The sequence below is a fragment of the Hyla sarda genome, unplaced genomic scaffold (assembly GCF_029499605.1).
Source record: "Hyla sarda isolate aHylSar1 unplaced genomic scaffold, aHylSar1.hap1 scaffold_2640, whole genome shotgun sequence".
In the NCBI taxonomy this organism is placed as follows: Eukaryota; Metazoa; Chordata; class Amphibia; order Anura; family Hylidae; genus Hyla; species Hyla sarda.
The window spans coordinates 20,959-32,361 of NW_026609333.1; the positions used below are offsets into that span (position 1 = coordinate 20,959).

The following is an 11,403-nucleotide window of genomic DNA, read 5'->3' on the forward strand; positions in this document are numbered from 1 at the left end:
GGGTGGTGCACTGTACCCGAAGATACTGCCATATCGGGTCAATGCATAGGGCGACGGAAGCAAGCTTCGAAATCGGCCCCCGTTCTCAAAAATCCATTTAATATATGGTCCCCAGATAGGGGACGTATCAGATATTAAACTGATAAGAACAGATACTACACTTGATCTTAGCCAAAAGGCCGAGAAGCGATAACCGTGAAAGGGGCGGGCCCAACAAGGTCCCCTTCATTGGCACTATCACTGCTTGCTGTCAGGGAGGCTGCCAGAAAATTTTCCATGCACACTCTGGGCTGGGGGGCAGTCAACCACCAGTACACACAGCAGAACCTAAACCCATACCATTATTGCTAAGCAGCAAGACAGGGGCCCATTGCACTCCCACGGGGCCTTTTTAAATGCAATCCATAACCCGGATTTGCCAGGAACCCTTCTTACTCCTCCTACTTGCATATGACACTGGGCTTAGGATCTGCATAGGAAACACACACACAAGCACACACCTACCTTTGTTGCCTGCAGATGCCTCCTTGGCTGTCCCCAAACGGTATCAAACCAACACCCACGGGAAGCTGTAAGCATAGAGGACATGCCTGCACCCCATTGGACTTACCTGTGTGGGTTAAATCCGGGTTATTTGACAACCTATGGCGGTGATGGTTCTGCTCAGGCAGAGCAGTGCTGATGCTCCTCATAAAGCTGTCGCTGCTGTGAAGGTTCTAGGTGACATCACAAATCCCTATGGTTACATACACAACAAAGCTGGGTTGTTGTTGTTTACACTCTGCAAGGCCTGTGGAAGTGAGTGACATCATAGCACTGTAGTTCTGAGGGTTCAAGATGGATGCAACAATCTCCTGTTGCTTCTATGAAGGCCGTAATAGACGACATCACCAAACAGCTCCATAGTCACATACACAGCAAAGGAGAGATGTTGTTTACACCTAGTGATGTCAGTGGTATTGAGTGACATCACAGCACAGTGCTAAGGCTCCTGGGCCTGGACACAGCAGCGGCTGCAATATCTCAACGGAGAATACGTTTATATCTATGTGTGTGTGTGCGCATATATATATATATATATATATATATATATATATATATATATATATTTCTCCGCCGAAATCACTTTTAAACCCATTTCCACCTTTTTTTCCCTTCTCTTCCTCTTACTTTTTTTTCACGTTTTTTTACGTTTTTCTCCTTTTCGCCTCTTTTCTGGGCGTATTATTCTTCTTTTTCTTCTTTTTTTTCGTCTAATGCATACCCCATCAGTGCAGCAATGCTTATTCAATACCGCCAGCAGATGGAGACACTGGGGGATAATTTTCTAAGGATTTATACTGATTTTTCCTGTCTGAATTTGTCGCACAGAAAGTTGCAGGCCAAATATGTGTGACATTTCTGCGACTTTAGCTTCTAGAGCATTTTTACAACATTATACATAGGTGCTGAATACATAAAAAGCGACTGTTCAGCGACAGACAAGTCGCATCGGCTGAAAGTAGGCCAGAATGTCAGTCCATGTTGGAGCAGGTTTAGATACAGTCTAAAGCATAGATCTCAAAGTCTGTGCACAGAATTTAGCAAGGGCCTCGCACCTTCTGATGCATCAGGTAGGTGCACAATAGCATAGCCTAACCCTCTGTACTTTGGTCTATATTGATGCGGGACATAGACAGCCAGCTGATGACCAATCCATTAGTGCAATGGATGGCTGGAAGCATTTGTCTTTGCCTTTGCAATACCACAGAAGCAATGCATGGTCAATGTACAGCAATGACACACCTGTGTGAACAGCCAGGAGACCCCCCCCATGTTATGTTACATAGTTACATAGTTAGTACGGTCGAAAAAAGACATATGTCCATCAAGTTCAACCAGGGAATTAAGGGGTAGGGGTGTGGCGCGATATTGGGGAAGGGATGAGATTTTATATTTCTTCATAAGCATTAATCTTATTTTGTCAATTAGGAACATTCAGCACCCACCCGCTATCAAGGCAGCTGCCTATCATGTCATGCCCTACCTGCACAGGTGTGCTGGCTACTCAAATGATCCAATTAAGGAGGCCATTTAGTCAGCAGCAGCAGAAGTCCTGTGCCTGGACGCTCCAACAGGGGCCAGACACAAGCAGAAGCAGAAGCAGCAGAAGCAGCAGCAGCACCACCTTTTGTTTTTTGGCTGCAGCAGCAGCAAGGCCCACAGGGCTGGCTAGCTGGCTAGCCAGCAAGCAGGTAGCAATGAAAGTAGGAATCTTTCTTTTTAACCCTGTAAGGGGGTGGTGCACTGTACCCGAAGATACTGCCATATCGGGTCAATGCATAGGGCGACGGAAGCAAGCTTCGAAATCGGCCCCCGTTCTCAAAAATCCATTTAATATATGGTCCCCAGATAGGGGACGTATCAGATATTAAACTGATAAGAACAGATACTACACTTGATCTTAGCCAAAAGGCCGAGAAGCGATAACCGTGAAAGGGGCGGGCCCAACAAGGTCCCCTTCATGGGCACTATCACTGCTTGCTGTCAGGGAGGCTGCCAGACAATTTTCCATGCACACTCTGGGCTGGGGGGCAGTCAACCACCAGTACACACAGCAGAACCTAAACCCATACCATTATTGCTAAGCAGCAAGACAGGGGCCCATTGCACTCCCACGGGGCCTTTTTAAATGCAATCCATAACCCGGATTTGCCAGGAACCCTTCTTACTCCTCCTACTTGCATGTGACACTGGGCTTAGGATCTGCATAGGAAACACACACACAAGCACACACCTACCTTTGTTGCCTGCAGATGCCTCCTTGGCTGTCCCCAAACGGTATCAAACCAACACCCACGGGAAGCTGTAAGCATAGAGGACATGCCTGCACCCCATTGGACTTACCTGTGTGGGTTAAATCCGGGTTATTTGACAACCTATGGCGGTGATGGTTCTGCTCAGGCAGAGCAGTGCTGATGCTCCTCATAAAGCTGTCGCTGCTGTGAAGGTTCTAGGTGACATCACAAATCCCTATGGTTACATACACAACAAAGCTGGGTTGTTGTTGTTTACACTCTGCAAGGCCTGTGGAAGTGAGTGACATCATAGCACTGTAGTTCTGAGGGTTCAAGATGGATGCAACAATCTCCTGTTGCTTCTATGAAGGCCGTAATAGACGACATCACCAAACAGCTCCATAGTCACATACACAGCAAAGGAGAGATGTTGTTTACACCTAGTGATGTCAGTGGTATTGAGTGACATCACAGCACAGTGCTAAGGCTCCTGGGCCTGGACACAGCAGCGGCTGCAATATCTCAACGGAGAATACGTTTATATCTATGTGTGTGTGTGCGCATATATATATATATATATATATATATATATATATATATATATATATTTCTCCGCCGAAATCACTTTTAAACCCATTTCCACCTTTTTTTCCCTTCTCTTCCTCTTACTTTTTTTTCACGTTTTTTTACGTTTTTCTCCTTTTCGCCTCTTTTCTGGGCGTATTATTCTTCTTTTTCTTCTTTTTTTTTCGTCTAATGCATACCCCATCAGTGCAGCAATGCTTATTCAATACCGCCAGCAGATGGAGACACTGGGGGATAATTTTCTAAGGATTTATACTGATTTTTCCTGTCTGAATTTGTCGCACAGAAAGTTGCAGGCCAAATATGTGTGACATTTCTGCGACTTTAGCTTCTAGAGCATTTTTACAACATTATACATAGGTGCTGAATACATAAAAAGCGACTGTTCAGCGACAGACAAGTCGCATCGGCTGAAAGTAGGCCAGAATGTCAGTCCATGTTGGAGCAGGTTTAGATACAGTCTAAAGCATAGATCTCAAAGTCTGTGCACAGAATTTAGCAAGGGCCTCGCACCTTCTGATGCATCAGGTAGGTGCACAATAGCATAGCCTAACCCTCTGTACTTTGGTCTATATTGATGCGGGACATAGACAGCCAGCTGATGACCAATCCATTAGTGCAATGGATGGCTGGAAGCATTTGTCTTTGCCTTTGCAATACCACAGAAGCAATGCATGGTCAATGTACAGCAATGACACACCTGTGTGAACAGCCAGGAGACCCCCCCCCATGTTATGTTACATAGTTACATAGTTAGTACGGTCGAAAAAAGACATATGTCCATCAAGTTCAACCAGGGAATTAAGGGGTAGGGGTGTGGCGCGATATTGGGGAAGGGATGAGATTTTATATTTCTTCATAAGCATTAATCTTATTTTGTCAATTAGGAACATTCAGCACCCACCCGCTATCAAGGCAGCTGCCTATCATGTCATGCCCTACCTGCACAGGTGTGCTGGCTACTCAAATGATCCAATTAAGGAGGCCATTTAGTCAGCAGCAGCAGAAGTCCTGTGCCTGGACGCTCCAACAGGGGCCAGACACAAGCAGAAGCAGAAGCAGCAGAAGCAGCAGCAGCACCACCTTTTGTTTTTTGGCTGCAGCAGCAGCAAGGCCCACAGGGCTGGCTAGCTGGCTAGCCAGCAAGCAGGTAGCAATGAAAGTAGGAATCTTTCTTTTTAACCCTGTAAGGGGGTGGTGCACTGTACCCGAAGATACTGCCATATCGGGTCAATGCATAGGGCGACGGAAGCAAGCTTCGAAATCGGCCCCCGTTCTCAAAAATCCATTTAATATATGGTCCCCAGATAGGGGACGTATCAGATATTAAACTGATAAGAACAGATACTACACTTGATCTTAGCCAAAAGGCCGAGAAGCGATAACCGTGAAAGGGGCGGGCCCAACAAGGTCCCCTTCATGGGCACTATCACTGCTTGCTGTCAGGGAGGCTGCCAGACAATTTTCCATGCACACTCTGGGCTGGGGGGCAGTCAACCACCAGTACACACAGCAGAACCTAAACCCATACCATTATTGCTAAGCAGCAAGACAGGGGCCCATTGCACTCCCACGGGGCCTTTTTAAATGCAATCCATAACCCGGATTTGCCAGGAACCCTTCTTACTCCTCCTACTTGCATGTGACACTGGGCTTAGGATCTGCATAGGAAACACACACACAAGCACACACCTACCTTTGTTGCCTGCAGATGCCTCCTTGGCTGTCCCCAAACGGTATCAAACCAACACCCACGGGAAGCTGTAAGCATAGAGGACATGCCTGCACCCCATTGGACTTACCTGTGTGGGTTAAATCCGGGTTATTTGACAACCTATGGCGGTGATGGTTCTGCTCAGGCAGAGCAGTGCTGATGCTCCTCATAAAGCTGTCGCTGCTGTGAAGGTTCTAGGTGACATCACAAATCCCTATGGTTACATACACAACAAAGCTGGGTTGTTGTTGTTTACACTCTGCAAGGCCTGTGGAAGTGAGTGACATCATAGCACTGTAGTTCTGAGGGTTCAAGATGGATGCAACAATCTCCTGTTGCTTCTATGAAGGCCGTAATAGACGACATCACCAAACAGCTCCATAGTCACATACACAGCAAAGGAGAGATGTTGTTTACACCTAGTGATGTCAGTGGTATTGAGTGACATCACAGCACAGTGCTAAGGCTCCTGGGCCTGGACACAGCAGCGGCTGCAATATCTCAACGGAGAATACGTTTATATCTATGTGTGTGTGTGCGCATATATATATATATATATATATATATATATATATATATATATATATATATATTTCTCCGCCGAAATCACTTTTAAACCCATTTCCACCTTTTTTTCCCTTCTCTTCCTCTTACTTTTTTTTCACGTTTTTTTACGTTTTTCTCCTTTTCGCCTCTTTTCTGGGCGTATTATTCTTCTTTTTCTTCTTTTTTTTCGTCTAATGCATACCCCATCAGTGCAGCAATGCTTATTCAATACCGCCAGCAGATGGAGACACTGGGGGATAATTTTCTAAGGATTTATACTGATTTTTCCTGTCTGAATTTGTCGCACAGAAAGTTGCAGGCCAAATATGTGTGACATTTCTGCGACTTTAGCTTCTAGAGCATTTTTACAACATTATACATAGGTGCTGAATACATAAAAAGCGACTGTTCAGCGACAGACAAGTCGCATCGGCTGAAAGTAGGCCAGAATGTCAGTCCATGTTGGAGCAGGTTTAGATACAGTCTAAAGCATAGATCTCAAAGTCTGTGCACAGAATTTAGCAAGGGCCTCGCACCTTCTGATGCATCAGGTAGGTGCACAATAGCATAGCCTAACCCCTCTGTACTTTGGTTATTGATGCGGGACATAGACAGCCAGCTGATGACCAATCCATTAGTGCAATGGATGGCTGGAAGCATTTGTCTTTGCCTTTGCAATACCACAGAAGCAATGCATGGTCAATGTACAGCAATGACACACCTGTGTGAACAGCCAGGAGACCCCCCCCCCCCCCCCATGTTATGTTACATAGTTACATAGTTAGTACGGTCGAAAAAAGACATATGTCCATCAAGTTCAACCAGGGAATTAAGGGGTAGGGGTGTGGCGCGATATTGGGGAAGGGATGAGATTTTATATTTCTTCATAAGCATTAATCTTATTTTGTCAATTAGGAACATTCAGCACCCACCCGCTATCAAGGCAGCTGCCTATCATGTCATGCCCTACCTGCACAGGTGTGCTGGCTACTCAAATGATCCAATTAAGGAGGCCATTTAGTCAGCAGCAGCAGAAGTCCTGTGCCTGGACGCTCCAACAGGGGCCAGACACAAGCAGAAGCAGAAGCAGCAGAAGCAGCAGCAGCACCACCTTTTGTTTTTTGGCTGCAGCAGCAGCAAGGCCCACAGGGCTGGCTAGCTGGCTAGCCAGCAAGCAGGTAGCAATGAAAGTAGGAATCTTTCTTTTTAACCCTGTAAGGGGGTGGTGCACTGTACCCGAAGATACTGCCATATCGGGTCAATGCATAGGGCGACGGAAGCAAGCTTCGAAATCGGCCCCCGTTCTCAAAAATCCATTTAATATATGGTCCCCAGATAGGGGACGTATCAGATATTAAACTGATAAGAACAGATACTACACTTGATCTTAGCCAAAAGGCCGAGAAGCGATAACCGTGAAAGGGGCGGGCCCAACAAGGTCCCCTTCATGGGCACTATCACTGCTTGCTGTCAGGGAGGCTGCCAGACAATTTTCCATGCACACTCTGGGCTGGGGGGCAGTCAACCACCAGTACACACAGCAGAACCTAAACCCATACCATTATTGCTAAGCAGCAAGACAGGGGCCCATTGCACTCCCACGGGGCCTTTTTAAATGCAATCCATAACCCGGATTTGCCAGGAACCCTTCTTACTCCTCCTACTTGCATGTGACACTGGGCTTAGGATCTGCATAGGAAACACACACACAAGCACACACCTACCTTTGTTGCCTGCAGATGCCTCCTTGGCTGTCCCCAAACGGTATCAAACCAACACCCACGGGAAGCTGTAAGCATAGAGGACATGCCTGCACCCCATTGGACTTACCTGTGTGGGTTAAATCCGGGTTATTTGACAACCTATGGCGGTGATGGTTCTGCTCAGGCAGAGCAGTGCTGATGCTCCTCATAAAGCTGTCGCTGCTGTGAAGGTTCTAGGTGACATCACAAATCCCTATGGTTACATACACAACAAAGCTGGGTTGTTGTTGTTTACACTCTGCAAGGCCTGTGGAAGTGAGTGACATCATAGCACTGTAGTTCTGAGGGTTCAAGATGGATGCAACAATCTCCTGTTGCTTCTATGAAGGCCGTAATAGACGACATCACCAAACAGCTCCATAGTCACATACACAGCAAAGGAGAGATGTTGTTTACACCTAGTGATGTCAGTGGTATTGAGTGACATCACAGCACAGTGCTAAGGCTCCTGGGCCTGGACACAGCAGCGGCTGCAATATCTCAACGGAGAATACGTTTATATCTATGTGTGTGTGTGCGCATATATATATATATATATATATATATATATATATATATATATATATTTCTCCGCCGAAATCACTTTTAAACCCATTTCCACCTTTTTTTCCCTTCTCTTCCTCTTACTTTTTTTTCACGTTTTTTTACGTTTTTCTCCTTTTCGCCTCTTTTCTGGGCGTATTATTCTTCTTTTTCTTCTTTTTTTTCGTCTAATGCATACCCCATCAGTGCAGCAATGCTTATTCAATACCGCCAGCAGATGGAGACACTGGGGGATAATTTTCTAAGGATTTATACTGATTTTTCCTGTCTGAATTTGTCGCACAGAAAGTTGCAGGCCAAATATGTGTGACATTTCTGCGACTTTAGCTTCTAGAGCATTTTTACAACATTATACATAGGTGCTGAATACATAAAAAGCGACTGTTCAGCGACAGACAAGTCGCATCGGCTGAAAGTAGGCCAGAATGTCAGTCCATGTTGGAGCAGGTTTAGATACAGTCTAAAGCATAGATCTCAAAGTCTGTGCACAGAATTTAGCAAGGGCCTCGCACCTTCTGATGCATCAGGTAGGTGCACAATAGCATAGCCTAACCCTCTGTACTTTGGTCTATATTGATGCGGGACATAGACAGCCAGCTGATGACCAATCCATTAGTGCAATGGATGGCTGGAAGCATTTGTCTTTGCCTTTGCAATACCACAGAAGCAATGCATGGTCAATGTACAGCAATGACACACCTGTGTGAACAGCCAGGAGACCCCCCCCCCCATGTTATGTTACATAGTTACATAGTTAGTACGGTCGAAAAAAGACATATGTCCATCAAGTTCAACCAGGGAATTAAGGGGTAGGGGTGTGGCGCGATATTGGGGAAGGGATGAGATTTTATATTTCTTCATAAGCATTAATCTTATTTTGTCAATTAGGAACATTCAGCACCCACCCGCTATCAAGGCAGCTGCCTATCATGTCATGCCCTACCTGCACAGGTGTGCTGGCTACTCAAATGATCCAATTAAGGAGGCCATTTAGTCAGCAGCAGCAGAAGTCCTGTGCCTGGACGCTCCAACAGGGGCCAGACACAAGCAGAAGCAGAAGCAGCAGAAGCAGCAGCAGCACCACCTTTTGTTTTTTGGCTGCAGCAGCAGCAAGGCCCACAGGGCTGGCTAGCTGGCTAGCCAGCAAGCAGGTAGCAATGAAAGTAGGAATCTTTCTTTTTAACCCTGTAAGGGGGTGGTGCACTGTACCCGAAGATACTGCCATATCGGGTCAATGCATAGGGCGACGGAAGCAAGCTTCGAAATCGGCCCCCGTTCTCAAAAATCCATTTAATATATGGTCCCCAGATAGGGGACGTATCAGATATTAAACTGATAAGAACAGATACTACACTTGATCTTAGCCAAAAGGCCGAGAAGCGATAACCGTGAAAGGGGCGGGCCCAACAAGGTCCCCTTCATGGGCACTATCACTGCTTGCTGTCAGGGAGGCTGCCAGACAATTTTCCATGCACACTCTGGGCTGGGGGGCAGTCAACCACCAGTACACACAGCAGAACCTAAACCCATACCATTATTGCTAAGCAGCAAGACAGGGGCCCATTGCACTCCCACGGGGCCTTTTTAAATGCAATCCATAACCCGGATTTGCCAGGAACCCTTCTTACTCCTCCTACTTGCATGTGACACTGGGCTTAGGATCTGCATAGGAAACACACACACAAGCACACACCTACCTTTGTTGCCTGCAGATGCCTCCTTGGCTGTCCCCAAACGGTATCAAACCAACACCCACGGGAAGCTGTAAGCATAGAGGACATGCCTGCACCCCATTGGACTTACCTGTGTGGGTTAAATCCGGGTTATTTGACAACCTATGGCGGTGATGGTTCTGCTCAGGCAGAGCAGTGCTGATGCTCCTCATAAAGCTGTCGCTGCTGTGAAGGTTCTAGGTGACATCACAAATCCCTATGGTTACATACACAACAAAGCTGGGTTGTTGTTGTTTACACTCTGCAAGGCCTGTGGAAGTGAGTGACATCATAGCACTGTAGTTCTGAGGGTTCAAGATGGATGCAACAATCTCCTGTTGCTTCTATGAAGGCCGTAATAGACGACATCACCAAACAGCTCCATAGTCACATACACAGCAAAGGAGAGATGTTGTTTACACCTAGTGATGTCAGTGGTATTGAGTGACATCACAGCACAGTGCTAAGGCTCCTGGGCCTGGACACAGCAGCGGCTGCAATATCTCAACGGAGAATACGTTTATATCTATGTGTGTGTGTGTGCGCATATATATATATATATATATATATATATATATATATATATATATATTTCTCCGCCGAAATCACTTTTAAACCCATTTCCACCTTTTTTTCCCTTCTCTTCCTCTTACTTTTTTTTCACGTTTTTTTACGTTTTTCTCCTTTTCGCCTCTTTTCTGGGCGTATTATTCTTCTTTTTCTTCTTTTTTTTCGTCTAATGCATACCCCATCAGTGCAGCAATGCTTATTCAATACCGCCAGCAGATGGAGACACTGGGGGATAATTTTCTAAGGATTTATACTGATTTTTCCTGTCTGAATTTGTCGCACAGAAAGTTGCAGGCCAAATATGTGTGACATTTCTGCGACTTTAGCTTCTAGAGCATTTTTACAACATTATACATAGGTGCTGAATACATAAAAAGCGACTGTTCAGCGACAGACAAGTCGCATCGGCTGAAAGTAGGCCAGAATGTCAGTCCATGTTGGAGCAGGTTTAGATACAGTCTAAAGCATAGATCTCAAAGTCTGTGCACAGAATTTAGCAAGGGCCTCGCACCTTCTGATGCATCAGGTAGGTGCACAATAGCATAGCCTAACCCTCTGTACTTTGGTCTATATTGATGCGGGACATAGACAGCCAGCTGATGACCAATCCATTAGTGCAATGGATGGCTGGAAGCATTTGTCTTTGCCTTTGCAATACCACAGAAGCAATGCATGGTCAATGTACAGCAATGACACACCTGTGTGAACAGCCAGGAGACCCCCCCCCCCCATGTTATGTTACATAGTTACATAGTTAGTACGGTCGAAAAAAGACATATGTCCATCAAGTTCAACCAGGGAATTAAGGGGTAGGGGTGTGGCGCGATATTGGGGAAGGGATGAGATTTTATATTTCTTCATAAGCATTAATCTTATTTTGTCAATTAGGAACATTCAGCACCCACCCGCTATCAAGGCAGCTGCCTATCATGTCATGCCCTACCTGCACAGGTGTGCTGGCTACTCAAATGATCCAATTAAGGAGGCCATTTAGTCAGCAGCAGCAGAAGTCCTGTGCCTGGACGCTCCAACAGGGGCCAGACACAAGCAGAAGCAGAAGCAGCAGAAGCAGCAGCAGCACCACCTTTTGTTTTTTGGCTGCAGCAGCAGCAAGGCCCACAGGGCTGGCTAGCTGGCTAGCCAGCAAGCAGGTAGCAATGAAAGTAGGAATCTTTCTTTTTAACCCTGTAAGG

At 46.0% G+C, this 11,403-nt stretch overlaps 5 non-coding genes across 5 annotated transcripts; all 5 read right to left on the minus strand.

Annotated features, from left to right (window-relative positions):
* LOC130324377 (U2 spliceosomal RNA) lies at nucleotides 1-191 on the minus strand. The gene has a single exon (XR_008869389.1). It is a non-coding gene; the product is annotated as a U2 spliceosomal RNA (small nuclear RNA).
* A 2,085-nt stretch (nucleotides 192-2,276) lies between these two features.
* Nucleotides 2,277-2,467, minus strand: LOC130324378 (U2 spliceosomal RNA). The gene has a single exon (XR_008869390.1). It is a non-coding gene; the product is annotated as a U2 spliceosomal RNA (small nuclear RNA).
* A 2,087-nt stretch (nucleotides 2,468-4,554) lies between these two features.
* LOC130324379 (U2 spliceosomal RNA) lies at nucleotides 4,555-4,745 on the minus strand. The gene has a single exon (XR_008869391.1). It is a non-coding gene; the product is annotated as a U2 spliceosomal RNA (small nuclear RNA).
* Nucleotides 4,746-6,842: 2,097 nt separating this feature from the next.
* Nucleotides 6,843-7,033, minus strand: LOC130324380 (U2 spliceosomal RNA). Its single transcript, XR_008869392.1, has one exon. It is a non-coding gene; the product is annotated as a U2 spliceosomal RNA (small nuclear RNA).
* A 2,088-nt stretch (nucleotides 7,034-9,121) lies between these two features.
* Nucleotides 9,122-9,312, minus strand: LOC130324382 (U2 spliceosomal RNA). The gene has a single exon (XR_008869393.1). It is a non-coding gene; the product is annotated as a U2 spliceosomal RNA (small nuclear RNA).
* Between the last annotated feature and the right edge of the window lie 2,091 nt (nucleotides 9,313-11,403).